This window comes from Triticum dicoccoides, chromosome 5B, assembly GCF_002162155.2.
Source record: "Triticum dicoccoides isolate Atlit2015 ecotype Zavitan chromosome 5B, WEW_v2.0, whole genome shotgun sequence".
NCBI lineage: Eukaryota > Viridiplantae > Streptophyta > Magnoliopsida > Poales > Poaceae > Triticum > Triticum dicoccoides.
In genome coordinates, this window is record NC_041389.1 from 170,116,867 (window position 1) to 170,134,000 (window position 17,134).

Sequence of the window (17,134 nt, forward strand, 5' to 3'; positions counted from 1 at the left end):
ATCTTCGTATGTCGGTAAGTCATACGCTTTATCTGCATAATCCAAGGGAAATGCTTAATGTATTTTCCAACAACTCTCCTAGGGCTGGACGAAGAAGGCAGGGCGGATCTACTAGCCGACCCCGCTACCAGAAGAACAAGCTGGCCCACTACTTATGAAGATGCTAGTCCCGGCTCATTACAAGGCACCAAAGAAGAAAGCCGAGAAAGAGGGAAAAGAGACCAGGGGCGGCCTTCATCGCCAAGGTACTTCGTACATAGTATCCGAAGACTTCGAGGCCCGCTCTTCCTCCAAAGAGGACGAGGAAGAGGAGGAAAGCCGATCCCCCCCAGCGAGGGGGAGAAAGAAAAGGACGGCCTCTACACACTTGGAGGTCGAGTCGCCTAAGAAGGGAAAACCCCCTCTCCAGGTGAATCCGCCACCGCCACCGATAGCAGCTCGGAGTGGGATCCCAGGGTCCAGCCCCTGGTTAAATCGTGAGTATATAAAACCCGGACACGTTTGTATATCCAGACTCAGTATCGTATAGCGTTTAACGCATTGAGTCATGCCTTTTTTGCAGTCCGGCCAGGTCCCGCTACTAGCAATCCTCATCGGAGGATTCACTGGGTTCGGACGCTATGGACAGCGGGACTCCCACGACGGCCCCCTCCCCAAAACACTTGGACGACACCGAGGTATCATCCCAAAGGGACCGAGGCCGAGAAGGGGCTGGGGAGACCGTCAAGGCGGCGCCAGAGGGTCAAACCTCGGCGGCCGGTCACACGGGGGAAAAGGCCCCCATGGACACCGACGGCGGGGGTTATCTTGAATTTGGCCCCCAGCCGGACACAGTTCCGGAGACCAACACAGCTCCGGAATCAGGCGGGCAACCTCCCTCGACAGAAGGGGGTGCGCCTGTTCCACCGGCAACCTCTTACCAACCAGAGGTGCCGGGTACCTTATCAGCAGCGCTGAGGAACGCTTCCATCATTGAAGAACACCGTGCCCTTATGGGTGCGGTGATTGAGAAGATTCAGTCTACCGAAAGCGGGCTGACTGAAGCCTGCATCAGCCTTATAATGGGCTTTGAGGTATGTTGTGAGGTTTCAAAGAGTGTCATAGTATAGATAGTAGCCCTGATACATTGTTCGGTGTTCGGAAGAAAAAGCCGGACAAAGGATCAAATATATGTTCGCAGGAGACTTACCTTGTAATACATATCCCTCTCTTGTTTTTCTAAGCAGGCGTCTGTGGTGACTGCCACCTCTCATACTACGGAAGTCTTCGGATTGAAGCAGAGTCTAGAGCGGGTCGAAGAAGAGCTCGGCCAAATGAAGAAGCAGTTGAAGGATAACCAAGGTATGCAAAAAACCTTGTTTGTATTCAGTATGAATGAATAATTAAGTATGATGAAAAAATTCATGATGTGCTCTAGGAGCGACGGCCGAAGTCGAGGCTCTTAAGAAGGCAGTGGCCGAGGCCGAGAAGAAGGTGGCCAAAGAGTAGGCCCTTCGTGAAAAGCACGAGGCCAGGGTTATTGAAGTTCAGCAAGAGCTCCAAGAGGCCGTGAAGAAGTGCGAGACGTTGGAGCAGAGTTTAACAGAGAAAGAATCCGAACTCACCAAGGCTCATCAAGATGCACACTATGCCCGGGGCGAAGCCCAAGGTGCCCTTCAGGAAATCCAAGAGGCCAGAAAGATCACGGCGGGTAAGGCTTTTTCTATGTAAAGCAAATATTTGAAGGAAGAAAATCACGTTACTAATCCGAATTGGGATTTCTCCAAGGGTGTTTGCGAACTGTCGTGCAGCGTATCTGATGCTGCACAATTCTATCGAGCCGAAGAAAGGAGCTCTAAGGAGAAGCTGTTCTGGTTGCAATATCTGGCGCCAGAGCATCCAGTGCCCTTTGCCGATCAACTGAAACAGCTGATCGAGCTGCATTGGGCGGCCGAACAAGCCAAGAAGGATTTAATTATCTGGCTATGGACCGCCGAGGTGATTCCCAACAGTTACTTCGGGCTCGTGAAGCGGCTTGTAAGTGCCTGCCCTCGACTCGAAGTCATCAAGCGGTTGGTCTGTATGGAAGTCACGGAGGACCCTCTGCCTCGAAGCAGAGGATTCCCCCTCTCCCTCCTACTCGATGGCCTCGGAGGAGCGGTCGCCAGAGGACAGGTTCACCAAGGAGGCGGGCAACGGGAGAGGCCCCGTCAGCACGGACCCGAACTCATCGAAGACAGGCATGGCAGCAGCAATCTTCTCTCCGTCGCCTCGGCGGTACAGCAGGAGGCGCTCCTCTGAGGGGGCACGGGTCCTTTCCAGTCAAGGACAGCAACACCTTGCTCAGCTCCTCCTCGGGAAGGGCATCCTGGCGCAGGCGGACCTTGTCGTCGGTGGCCCCTAGCATCTACAGGGGACGGGAGCGATCCTGGAGCGGTGCCAGGTGCTACATCAGGAACTCCTTCACGAACATGGCCCCTATCAGCTTCTCATTCTTCAGGTCGTCCTCCATATTATTCATCAACGGCTTCAGGGAAGGGTCGATGATCTTCTCAGAAAACCACCCCTTCTCGGAGGAGGGGAGCTCAGTCCGCAGCTCCAGCTGGTCATGGGAGCACTTGGCATCTATTAGGACCCACATGTGCCGGCCGGCCTCCACCTACTTCCCGGTGCGGGAGATCGCGTTGCCGCCCCGGGCCGCAACTAAGCCGATGCACCCCGTGGGGCAGTCGTCAGTCATGCGGAGGAAGAAGAAGTGCCGGAGCATAGCGACGGAGGGCATCACCCCCACGAATGCCTCGCAGTAGAAGGAAAAGATGGACAAGATGAGGAGGTATTGGGATGGATGTGGAGTGCATGGAGGCCATAATGGTGGAGAACAGCGTAGAAGAAGCGGGAGAGGGGGCACCAACCCCGAGCAGACGTTGTGCAGGAAGAAAGGGTAGAAGGTACCATTCACAGGTTTCGGCGCGGCGGCGGTGACCCAGAGCACAGTCTTCCCCCACTCGTTGTCCTCACTCGCCACCAGGAAAAGCGCGGTTTGGAGCTTCTCCTCGGTGACGGAGGGCGTGATCAACGCCGGCTCATACCAGGCCGGGCCGGCAGCCGGGGCTGGACCCTTAGTCCTCTCAGTGGCCATTGGGCAGAAGATTGGAGGAGAGAGTCGGGAGATCCGGAGAATTGTTTCGGCGTTGGGAGAAGGGGATTTGTAGCATGACAAAGGGAAGGCAATGAAAGCATGACAGCAAATGGCAACCCTTTTGTTAGTCGGAAACGGTTGTCGAGGCAGCATGGGGAAGTGGAGATGCCCACGTCCCATCAATCGCCATGCATCATCAAGGCCGCAGGCAGTTAGGGCCTGTGGCGCTCCACACTTCCCCTTTTGGCTTCTCCTGGAAGCCAAGTCCAAGCGCGCCTTGGGCCCGGGGGCTACTGTCCGTGTTCTAAATATGGGGGTATCCAGACTTGCCGGCCTACGACCCACTGCGTGGCTCCACCGACGGCCTGGTACGGCCCAGCTTCAGCATCAACGACACAAGACCCTCACGCGGGGCCAAGCCTCGCGAGGCTGACGACACCAAGACCCCCGAGGGGATCGGCCTCCTCAGGTTGGCTCCTGAGGGGCGGAGAGTTCTATGCAAGGTGCACCTCACGAGGCTCAGCTGACGTGAGCCATGACGACCAAGGCCAGGCGGACGCCAGCGGGTGCAGAGCGCCAGTTTCCTCTTCTGTGCAAGGGGGGAAAGCCACAGGCGCGAATTCTCGAGGAATCAGCCAAAGGTTTCCATTCCGGTAAAACAAGACCAAGACCGCCAGGACGGCAGGACAGAGGTCATCATCGAGCCCACCGCAGCATCACGACTAGAGGCTTTTGGCAGGCGAAGACCACTTTAGTCAGGATAGGATGTACTACTTGTCCCCTTCCAAATCTGGCCGTTGTGGGATCCCTTCCCACCAACATTTGGGAAGAGGACCAAGGCCACTATAAATAGGACTTAGCCACCACCATAGAGGAGGACGATGAGGAGAAGAGATCAGATCCATTCTCAGCGACCACATCACTAGCTGTCTTGGGCTCAAGAACACCTCGCCTCCTAAGCCCAGTTCATCCACTATACTAGTTCATCCTCAGCGCTTTGAGGCAATCCACCAAAACGCTGGAGTAGGGTATTACACCGCAAGGTGTCCCGAACCAGGATAAACTGTTGTGTCTCTTTGTCTCTTTGAGCCCGACGCGCCAGGATAAATATTGTGTCCCCTGCCTCCTGTTACCGTTGATCCTTAGACCCATAGTTTGGGACCCCCTACCTAAGATCTGCCGGTTTTGACACCGACACCCTTCGCCCGATGATGCGGCTAGGAGGGCCCGCCGCTCCTCCATATCCTGTTTGAGGGCGTCGTTTGAAGCCAGGAGCTCCCGCTCTCGCTCCTTGGCTTCCTCACAATGGTGGTCGGCGGCATCGGCCTCCCCTAGAGCTCGGGTGCATGCCTCGTGAGAGGTTGCAAGGGAAGTTGCAGCGCGTGCTGTCGGTGTTCCGGGAACTGGGGTCCCCAGACTTGCCTGCCTGTGGCCCGCGGCGTGGCTCCACCAGTGGCCAAGTACGGCCCGTATTCACCAACCAACACTCAAGACCCTCGCGAGGGGCCAAGCCTCGCGGTGCGGACAACACAAGGCCTCCTCAGGGGTGGCCTCACCAGGCAGGCTCACGAGGAGGCGGAGATATCAAGGCAAAGGGTACCTCGCGAGGTTCCTATGGCGCAAGCCATGACGACGAAGGCCAGGCGGGCGCAAGCATGGGCAGTGTCCTCGTTTCCCCTTTGGTGTTAAGGGGGCAAGCGCAGGCGCGGAGTACCGAGGCATCAGACAAAGGTTTCCATACCGGTGCAACAAGACCAAGACCAGCAGGACGGCAAGACAGAGGTCATCATGGAGCCCAAGACGGCGTCACCACCAGCGCCTTTAACAGGCGAAGACCACCTTTAGTTAGGATAGTATGTACTAGATGTCCTCTTTCAAAATGGCCATTTTTGGATCCCTTCTCGCTCAATATTTGGGGAGAGGACCAGGGCCTCTATAAATAGGACTAGCCACCACAGTAGAGGGGACGGATCAATTCCTCCCCGAGCAACCCGCCAAGCACAAGAACACCTCTCCTCACGAGGCTGTTCTTCCTCTATACTGTTCTTCATCAGCCCAAGAGGCAATCCACCACCACCACATAGGAGTAGGGTATTACACCACAATGGTGGACTGAACCTGTATAAATCTTGTGTCTCTTGTGCTGTGAGTTCATCTAGCTAAGCTTAGGGATCGCGGTGAGGCTGAGCAAGATTCGGTAGGGGGAAATCTTTGTGCGCACCCCAGTGTTCGAACCTCAAGGGTTTTGCCGGAACCTGATATCAGACATTTGGCGCGCCAAGTAGGGGTGCGCCGGAGCTCTTCCTTCCGTCGACCCGCACTCCACCAACACCGCGCTTCGCCCACATGGCGGACATCGCGCTTCCGGCCCCGGCAACCGGCGCCAGCGCTGGGGCCAGGGGGCTCCGAGCCATGGGCCCCGCCTTGCGGCAGGTGCAGTGGCCGCACAAGTTAAAGCCAGAGATGCCGCCACGCTACGGCGGTGTGATGGACCCGGCGGTTTTCCTGCTGGCGTACGAGGAAGTCGTCCTCAAGGACGGGGGCGACGACAAGGTCATGGCCAATTGTCTTCACATGGCCCTTACTGGTGTCCCACGCGCACGGTTGCTCAACCTGCCGCCGTCTTCTGTGGCCTCCTGGGAGGAGCTGCACGACCTCTTGTTTGCCCACTATGCGGCGCTGGCGCCCCCGGTCGTCGCAGCTCTCCTGGGCGGCTTGCAAGAGCCACCCTCGAATCGCCACGCCAAGCCGTTCTTTCGCCAGATCAGCACCGCCCTCGTGCGGCAAGGAGCTCCCCCGAGTTGGGTGGCGCGCAAGGCCGACCTGACCTCCGACTCGGAAGATCACCCCGACAACACCAAGACCATCATCGACGGTGGTGCTGGCCTCAACGTGCTCTCGATGGAGGCCTTCAGCCTCCTCCATGTAACGTTGGAGCGGTTCCAACCCAGCAAGCCCTTCTCAGGTGTCGAAGGCGGTTCCTCCAGTTCCCTGGGGAAGATTCGACTTCGCGTGACCTTCGGCACATATGACAACTACTGCACGGAGCTGGTCGACTTCGACGTCGCTCACATCGGCCTCCCGTACAACACCATCCACGAGTATCCAGCCTTGGCTCAGTTCATGGCGGCAACCCATCCGGCCTACAACCTCATGAAGATGCCCGGGAGCGACGACGTCCTCACCATAGCTAGAGATACCAAGGAGGCTCTTATGGCACTCAAGCTGGCCCTCAAGGCCGCCGCGGCGGTGCAGCCCGCCGACGCGGATGCCTCCAAGGCCAAAGAAGCTGCACCAACCAAAAAGAAGCAGTTGTTCACTCAGGATAAGGCGGAGACCAAGCAGGTGCCAGTTGAGGAAGACGGGTCCTTGGGAGCCACCTTCACCATAGGTGCCGACCTCGACCCCGACCAAGAGAAGGCGCTGGTGAAATTCTAGCGTGCGAGCAAGGAGGTGTTCACGTGGGAACCCAAGCAGCTAGTGGTGGTCCCAAGGGAGGTGATTGAGCATCACCTGAATGTGTACCCCAATGTACGCCCTGTGAAGCAGAAGGCGAGGTGGCAGTCCACAGAGAAGCAGGCCTTCATCGTCCAAGAAATCCGCAAGCTGGAGGCAGCAGGTGTTATTCGTGAGGTTCGCTACACCGGATGGCTGGCAAACCCCGTTGTCATGCCAAAAAAGGGGGGAAAGGAGCGCATGTGCGTCGACTTCACTGTCACACCCAAGATGCGACCCTATCCTAAAGGAACTCGAAGGTCCCACCAAGGATAGAAGCGCATCTTGAAGACGCTTTTGCAAGGTGGATATCATTACATCAACATTACATAATAGATGGGGATACATACAAAAGGCATACAATGCCACACGAATACAACATCATCTTACATAAGAGCAACATCCGACTACGAATGAAACACAAACAGAAACTCAAACGACATCCACCCTGCTAGCCCAGGCTGCCGACCTGGAACCTATCCCCTGAACGAAGAAGAAGCAGAAGAAGAACTCCAAAACAAGCAAGCATTGCTCTCGTGTCATGATCACCGCATAACCTGTACCTGCAACTGTTGTTGTAGTAATCGATGAGCCACGAGGACTCGGCAATCCCATTACCATGGGTATCAAGACTAGCAAAGCTTAATGGGTAAGGAATGGATAAATGGTGAGGTTGCAGCAGCGACTAAGCATGATATGGTGGCTAACATACGCAAATAAGAGCGAGAAGAGAGCAAACGAAACGGTTGTGAAGCTAACAATGATCAAGAGGTGATCCTGAACTCCTACTTACGTCAAACATAACCCAAAAACCGTGTTCACTTCCCGGACTCCGCCGAGAAGAGACCATCACGGCTACACACACGGTTGATGCGTTTTAATTCGAATCTGGTGTCAAGTTATCTACAACCGGACATTAACAAATTCCCATCTGCCACATAACCGCGGGCATGGCTTTCGAAAGTTTATACCCTGCAGGGGTGTCCCAACTTAGCCCATCACAAGCTCTCACGGTCAACGAACGATATTCCTTCTCCCAGGAAGACCCGATCAAACTCGGAATCCCGGTTTACAAGACATTTCGACAATGGTAAAACAAGACCAGCAAGACCACCCGCTGTGCCGACAAATCCCGATAGGAGCTGCACATATCTCGTTCTCAGGGCACACCGGATAAGCTAAGCATACAGGTACCGATGTAATCGAAGTTGCCAAGGAATGGTCCCGCACGGTGCTCTAGTTTGGACCAACACTCGGAGGAGCACTGGCCCAGGGGGGGGTAAAATAAAGATGACCCTCGTGCTCCGGAAACCCAAGGGAAAAAGGGCTAGGTGAGGCAAATGGTAAAACCAAGGTTGGGCCTTGCTGGAGGAGTTTTATTCAAAGCGAACTGTCAAGGGGGTCCCATAAATCACCCAACCGCGTAAGGAACGCAAAATTCGGGAACATAACACCGGTATGACGGAAACTAGGGCGGCAAGAGTGGAACAAAACACCAGGCATAAGGCCGAGCCTTCCACTCTTTACCAAGTATATAGATGCATTAATTAAATAAGAGATATTGTGATATACCAACATAATCCTGTCCACCGTGGAGCAATCTTCAACTTCACCTGCAACTAACAACGCTATAAGAGGGGCTGAGCAAAGCAGTAACATAGCCAAACAATGGTTTGCTAGGAAGGGTGAAAAGGTTAGGGGCTGACATGGCAATTTGGGAGGCTTGAAGAGCAAAAGATAGGTAGCGCAGCAAAGCGATAGAACGAAGCAACTAGCATAGCAATGATAGTAGTGAGATCCAAGGTGACGGTCATCTTGCCTGAAATCCCGCAAGGAAGAAGAACGAGTCCATGAAGAAGACGAACGGGAGTAGTCGAACGAATCCTCACAATCGCAACATTACCGGAACTAAGAAACAACACCGGAAAGAAAACAAACAACATGGTAAATGCACAAGCATAAACATGGCATGATGCACAAACAAGTATGATGCATGTCCGGTTTAAATGAGGCATGGCATGGCAAAGTGCAACAAACAATACTACAAATTAAGTGGAGCTCAATATGAAATGAGTTGCATATCGACGAAACACCACATCGGGTTATTTAGTTCACTCTTGTTTATGCTACTCATCAATATTAAATGTTGTTAAACATGGCAAGAGGTGAAGCATAATTAAACTACCTATCTAGGCAAGTTTAAATGAGGCCGGAACAACAACCAACACTTCCGGAAAATCCTCATGTCCATATTTTTGATTTTGTACTGTTCTGCCCTAAAACATATTTTATAGTTGTTAGACATGCAAAGTAAGTGCACCGAATTAAACTAGGCATTTTTCCACCCCATTTACATATAAATTTTATTAAATTTGGAGCTACGGTTATTTAGTTACGAAATAAATCATTTTAACATGGCATTTGAGCAAATTTAAACAAACAACATTTTAAACATTTTAAACATGGATGAAAGTGGCATAATGTGAAACTAGATAAAATTCTAAGCATTTTACATATATGACATGTTTAAATCCGATGCACGGTTATTTAGTTGTGAGTAATTTAAAATCATGGCATTTTCTGTAATTATTAATGCACTGGTTTAAATCGCAAAATCGTCCAGGGAAAAAAAACATGAGATGGGCCGAATCTGGCTGGCCCGGTAGTGGACAGGAGAGGCTGGGGGTTTTCTCACCATGGGCTGAGGCACGGTCGGTGTGGCTATCTTGGCGCGGGGAGATGGAGGGCGAGCTGGGCCTTGGCGCTGACGAAGCCAAGAAACAGATCAAGGCCGACGCGTCTCGTGAAGCAGGGGATCAAGCGGGCTGGAGGTCAATGCACGGGCGAGGGGACTTGGCGCGGAGGCAGGCCAGGTGCACGACGGGGAATGCGTGGTCAACGCGCTCGAAGTAGGGGAAGCCGGGCGTCTGGGAGGCTGGATCTGGTCGCGGGATGTCGCCGGGGTCCCGTTCCCTGCCAGATCGAAGCAGAGGCGGGCTGGCGGACTTGGAGCTCCATGGCGCAGGGATGCTACTGCAAGGCAGAGAGAGAGATGTGAGGAACAGAGGGAAGCACGGGGAGGAAGGGAGAGACAGGGGAGGAGAGGAGCGGGACGAGGCCGGTCCTTGCCATGGTCGCCGGCAGCGAGGCCGGTCACGGGACGACGAGGCGAGGTGGAGGATCACGGGGAGGCTCGGGGCTCCGAGGAACGGGAGGAGATGCGCAACCGCGGCCTGGTGACGATGTCGAGCGGCGCTGCTGCTTCCTGGACGGTCGGGCGCGAGGAGGCGGGATCCAGGCGCTGGTGCTCAAGCAGAGGAGCTCGGGGATTGGCCGGCTGGGGAAAACGAGGAAGAAAGGAGGCGCATGTTGGTGGGTTTTGGATCAAGAGGGGACTGGTGGGATGGGGATTGAGGGGAGACGGCTGGCCTGTGGGTGTCTGCGAGATGGATCTGGGAAGATCCCGAGGTGGAAGGAGAGACCCGGTGGAGTGGCGGCGCAGCGATGGAATGGATGGGACATCTCCTAGATTTTAGGGTTTGGTCCTAATATATATAGCAGTGGGATAGGTTAGGGTCTACCTCGTTCCTCCGATCGTAATCGGACGGTCGAGAAAATAATAGGTAGGGAGTCCAATTAAGAAAACGGAGATGTTTTATAGATGTTTGGGGATGATCCGGATCCATCGGTCATGACCGTGCGGTTCAGGTTCGAGGCAATTCCGGACGCGCGCAAAGGGGTTGGTGGCTATGCAGAGAGAGTAGGCGGTCAGACAAGAGGGACTCGAAAAACCCGGTTGGTCTCGGAACGGTCAAAGGAGGCAAGGGGAACATGTCAAGTACGAATGGGTGCGAGTTTTATGAAAACATGCGGATGCGATGCACATGATGCCATGAGATGAGATGCATGACAAGAACAAAATGCAAAACAAAAGAAAAAACCCCAACCACGGGGAAAATAACATATCGCATCTCCGGAAAAGGCAAGCGTTGGAGTTACGAATATAGAAAGTTGTATCCGGGGTGTTACAACACTCCACCACTACGAGAGGATCTCGTCCCGAGATCTAGGATGGCACCGGAGAGAAAAGAAAGAGGAAGATAAGAGGTAAACTAAGTTGCTTCTTCGACAAACGAGTGAAACCATGAACCTCGAGAGGTTGAAAACTTGAAAGAATAACACAATAGAGTTGAACAAAATTGAGAGCATTCCAGTAGAAAAGAGAAACAAGGAACACCATGTTAACGTTGGAGGTTGCAAAGCTGTGATGACAAGCACAATGAACAAGAAGGAATTGAAACCACTCTGGTTGAAACGAGATAAGAATGAATAAGAATGATATAATTTTGACAACACTCCGATTGTAAATGGAAGGAATTGAACATGAACTTGAGAAGATGGGATGATACTTGATGAAATCAACAACACACTGCCTCCGGAACTATTGAAAGAATGGCACAATGGGTAAGAAGGATTTCAGACAACACTCAGGTTGAAAATAGAGGCAAAACTTGACAAGATGAAAGAACTTGAATTAGAACACAACACTCCTGTTAAATGGATAAGCATGAAAAGAACACGATCTTGAAAAAACGAGATGATGGGTCAACGAGAGCAACATCACAATGTCTCCGGAAGGAAGAATGGACGATAGATCATTGGAATAACAAAATGTAGGAGAAAATGCCAACTTCTGCCACAAATGAGCTTGGAAAGCACCCTTCCAAGAAGGTTATAAGGGAGTTTTTGGAAAACCAACAACAAAACGAATAAGCTTGTAGTGGGCTTATGGAAAACATCTCAAAATTATGAGGTGATAACCTGCCACTCACGGGAAAAAAATATTTGATTGCGACCAACAAAGGGATTAAAACTTCTTTCGCCAAGAGGATAAAGAGAAAACTCGGATCATAGATACGCCCCACAAATAGCAGCATTCCCAATGGAAGGCTTTAGGTGAACTATAACCCAAGATAACTCCAACAAAGAGATTGATGGATATAAAATATCTCATTCTTGACAACATGTGAATCATGAAACATGAAGAGAAATTGTCAAGGATGACATAACACCATCTCAAAGACAAGATAGAAGGAATTGCACTTTGGAATGCAAGATGAAGAATACTTGAGCTCATCAAAACAAAACATGTGTTGAGCACCATGTTTATTTTAGAGTATAGCTTGGCGGGTCATAACTCCGAGAAAAATCTTGAAGAACAATTGAAGAATGAAAAGAATCCTTGACGAACCACCATGGAGAATCTCTTGGAAGATCTCCGGAAAAGAAAATGATTATGAAGAAGAATTGGAGGTTAAAGAGAACCATAATTGAAGCCTTGCAATGATTTAGATGGAGCTTCGCGACGATAATGCGGAAAACTTGGAACTCCGGAAAAGAAAAGATGAAGCATCTCGAACCGAGAAATGTGACATGATGAATAACTCTGGAAAGAAGAAACTAGATCAATTGGATGAAACAATAATAAGAATTACGTTATGCGTATCCTTCACCAATTTGAATTGATGACAAACAACGGATTTGGCATACCACTTATTCTCGTAGAAAGGATTAAGAGGGATATAGCGTAAACTTGAGAAGGTCTTCAACAACCACCGGTAGGATTGAAACAACGAAAGAACGAATGAATTGATACGATAACAAAGGAACAGAAATCTTGAACGAACCACCGTAAGAATTGAAAATGAACGTAGCAAAGGCACAATTCACCGGGAAGAATTGGAAAATGAATGAAGATACTTGAGGGGATTTAGATACATGAGAATGAAGAGATCATGAACTGATTAGAGGATATTTGAATGATTCACCGATAAGATTTGGAGAACAATAGCTACACGCTGAGAATGAAGAATTATGACATGATGGGCTACAGAGAATCAATCTGAAAAGACTCTTCAATTGCTCCGGATGGGTGAAAAGAATTCTCACAATCGAAAACAATTATGAGAGGATGGCATCGAACTTGAACTACACATCTTTGGAAGAACTGGTAAGGATTTAAGAGGAACTCTTCTTTGGTCTTCAAAAACCGAGAATGACGAGGAGAAACACCACCATGAATTGTTGAGACACTCCGAAAGGATTAAACGAAAAAGGTTGAGCCAAAGACGAAAAGAATTTGAAAGCGATCTTGGACAAGGCATATGACTGATGAAATTCATTCTTACATCAAACTTTGAAAAGAGTTAGGAATGACTTCGGAATAATTAGTAGAGTCAGGTAAGATCCTGGAAAAAAACCTATGGGTTAGGGCCCACTCAAAAGAGAACACCGTTGAACAATTTTTAAGAGAGGTTGCACCGGTTGAATTAAATGGCTTGAATGAGATAACAACCTCGAAATATCTTGAACGGATTGAGAATGGAAATACAAGTCTTGTGAGATATCTTCAGCACTCCAGAACAAATGAATAGGAAGAAGTGAATGATTGAGAGGTGCACCGGCATGAGAAAGCATTAGAAACGAGGAAAGGAATATGATGAATATCGAAAGCTTGAATTGGATCCACCGGAGAAGAAACAACAATGAAGGATGATGAACTTGAAACTGTTGAGCATCTTCATGGGAAATCACCGAATAAGAACATTGAAAGAAAAGAATGAAGAGACTTCCCACAAATAAAAGGATACATGATTATGAAATCTGAGTCCTTGAAGAAAAAGGGTGGGAGGGCGGGAAAACAAAGGAAACTTGGGGACGGATGAAAGAAACACCGGTGAGAAAACTTAGAGTTGATCTTACGGATGTTGAAAATGATCAGATCCACTTGAAGAGAAGCACACCGGTTGGAAAAGAATTGACATGACAATCTCAATGATCAAAAGGATTAGTATTCACATAGAAATATGAGAACACTGTTTAGGAAAGGTATGGATTCAACATTTGACTTCGAAGCAACTCGAATACCACATATAACACAAAACAAAGGATTTGGCTTGCAGAATAAGCCGGAAACAAACATATGATAGAGATTTACCCAATCCCATATCATGCATCTGTCGGAAATATATTCTAGGAGCTACTTGAATTCCCACCTATAAACTCCCGAAACTTTCTGGTTATGCAATCTGGTGTTGGGGATACAGGGGAAGCAATATATCTCACCCAAACTAACAATACCTACATCCAAGCTGTATCCATCCATCAACACATAACCAAGAAACCTTCGGAAATCGTGTACCTCAACCTTCGAAAAGCATCCGTTATACGAGCTATGGTAATACTCCCGAACTCCCCAGTACTGGGTGGCGTCGAGGTTATCTCACCAACAACTGCATAAAAGAGATTTTCGATGTCGGCAAAACTCAGGTATTCCAGAACTGCAACAATAAAATTATGATGACAACACCTCGGAGCTCAACTCCCCAGGACACTGCCACAACCCCTAAATGTCAGGAGGCACCAAGAACAATGTTCTAGTCATAAGAATATCAGAACGATCCCAAGATACCCGCGTGAACCTAAAATTTTTTTAGTGAAATCTGAGGCGAGGAAAGACAAAACATCTACGTCAGGAGTCCTCACAAGAGCGATGAAGGGGGCTGAGGAGAAAAAAGAATCCTACTCTCCGATATATATAATCCTAAGACTCAAAATAGTTTTCTTCTAGACTCAACAACGGCCAACAATCAAGGGGGCTCCTATGGTCGGTCGAGGCTCTGATACCAACTTGTCATGCCCAAGATGCGACCCTATCCTAAAGGAACTCGAAGGTCCCACCAAGGATAGAAGCGCATCTTGAAGACGCTTTTGCAAGGTGGATATCATTACATCAACATTACATAATAGATGGGGATACATACAAAAGGCATACAATGCCACACGAATACAACATCATCTTACATAAGAGCAACATCCGACTACGAATGAAACACAAACAGAAACTCAAACGACATCCACCCTGCTAGCCCAGGCTGCCGACCTGGAACCTATCCCCTGAACGAAGAAGAAGCAGAAGAAGAACTCCAAAACAAGCAAGCATTGCTCTCGCGTCATGATCACCGCATAACCTGTACCTGCAACTGTTGTTGTAGTAATCGATGAGCCACGAGGACTCGGCAATCCCATTACCATGGGTATCAAGACTAGCAAAGCTTAATGGGTAAGGAATGGATAAATGGTGAGGTTGCAGCAGCGACTAAGCATGATATGGTGGCTAACATACGCAAATAAGAGCGAGAAGAGAGCAAACGAAACGGTTGTGAAGCTAACAATGATCAAGAGGTGATCCTGAACTCCTACTTACGTCAAACATAACCCAAAAACCGTGTTCACTTCCCGGACTCCGCCGAGAAGAGACCATCACGGCTACACACACGGTTGATGCGTTTTAATTCGAATCTGGTGTCAAGTTATCTACAACCGGACATTAACAAATTCCCATCTGCCACATAACCGCGGGCATGGCTTTCGAAAGTTTATACCCTGCAGGGGTGTCCCAACTTAGCCCATCACAAGCTCTCACGGTCAACGAACGATATTCCTTCTCCCAGGAAGACCCGATCAAACTCGGAATCCCGGTTTACCAGACATTTCGACAATGGTAAAACAAGACCAGCAAGACCACCCGCTGTGCCGACAAATCCCGATAGGAGATGCACATATCTCGTTCTCCGGGCACACCGGATAAGCTAAGCGTACAGGTACCGACGTAATTGAAGTTGCCAAGGAATGGTCCTGCACGGTGCTCTAGTTTGGACCAACACTCGGAGGAGCACTGGCCCAGGGGGGGTAAAATAAAGATGACCCTTGTGCTCCGGAAACCCAAGGGAAAAAGGGCTAGGTGAAGCAAATGGTAAAACCAAGGTTGGGCCTTGCTGGAGGAGTTTTATTCAAAGCGAACTGTCAAGGGGTTCCCATAAATCACCCAACCGCGTAAGGAACGCAAAATCCGGGAACATAACACCGGTATGACGGAAACTAGGGCGGCAAGAGTGGAACAAAACACCAGGCATAAGGCCGAGCCTTCCACCCTTTACCAACTATATAGATGCATTAATTAAATAAGAGATATTGTGATATACCAACATAATCCTGTCCACCGTGGAGCAATCTTCAACTTCACCTGCAACTAACAACGCTATAAGAGGGGCTGAGTAAAGCGGTAACATAGCCAAACAATGGTTTGCTAGGAAGGGTGAAAAGGTTAGGGGCTGACATGGCAATTTGGGAGGCTTGAAGAGCAAAAGATAGGTAGCGTAGCAAAGCGATAGAACGAAGCAACTAGCATAGCAATGATAGTAGTGAGATCCAAGGTGACGGTCATCTTGCCTGAAATCCCGCAAGGAAGAAGAACGAGTCCATGAAGAAGACGAACGGGAGTAGTCGAACGAATCCTCACAATCGCAACATTATCGGAACTAAGAAACGACACCGAAAAGAAAACAAACAACATGGTAAATGCACAAGCATAAATATGGCATGATGCACAAACAAGTATGATGCATGTCCGGTTTAAATGAGGCATGGCATGGCAAAGTGCAACAAACAATACTACAAATTAAGTGGAGCTCAATATGCAATGAGTTGCATATCGACGAAACACCACATCGGGTTATTTAGTTCACTCTCGTTTATGCTACTCATCAATATTAAATGTTGTTAAACATGGCAAGAGGTGAAGCATAATTAAACTACCTATCTAGGCAAGTTTAAATGAGGCCGGAACAACAACCAACAATTCCAGAAAATCCTCATGTCCATATTTTAGATTTGGTACTGTTCTGCCCTAAAACATATTTTATAGTTGTTAAACATGCAAAGTAAGTGCACCGAATTAAACTAGGCATTTTCCCACCCCATTAACATATAAATTTTATTAAATTTAGAGCTACGGTTATTTAGTTATGAAATAAATCATTTTAACATGGCATTTGAGCAAATTTAAACAAACAACATTTTAAACATTTTAAACATGGATGAAAGTGGTATAATGTGAAACTAGATAAAATTCTAAGCATTTTACATATATGACATGTTTAAATACGATGCACGGTTATTTAGTTGTGAGTAATTTAAAATCATGGCATTTTCTGTAATTATTAATGCACTGGTTTAAATCGCAAAATCGTCCAGGGAAAAAAACATGAGATGGGCCGAATCTGGCTGGCCCGGTAGTGGACAGGAGAGGCTGGGGGTTTTCTCACCATGGGCTGAGGCCCGGTCGGTGTGGCTGGCTTGGCGCGGGGAGATGGAGGGCGAGCTGGGCCTTGGCGCTGACGAAGCCAAGAAACAGATCAAGGCCGACGCGTCTCGTGAAGCAGGGGATCAAGCGGGCTGGAGGTCAACGCACAGGCGAGGGGACTTGGCGCGGAGGCAGGCCAGGTGCACGACGGGGAATACGTGGTCAACGCGCTTGAAGCAGGGGAAGCAGGGCGTCTGGGAGGCTGGATCCGGTCGCGGGATGTCGCCGGGGTCTCGTTCCCTGCCGGATCGAAGCAGAGGCGGGCTGGCGGACTTGGAGCTCCATGGCGCGGGGATGCTACTGCAACGCAGAGAGAG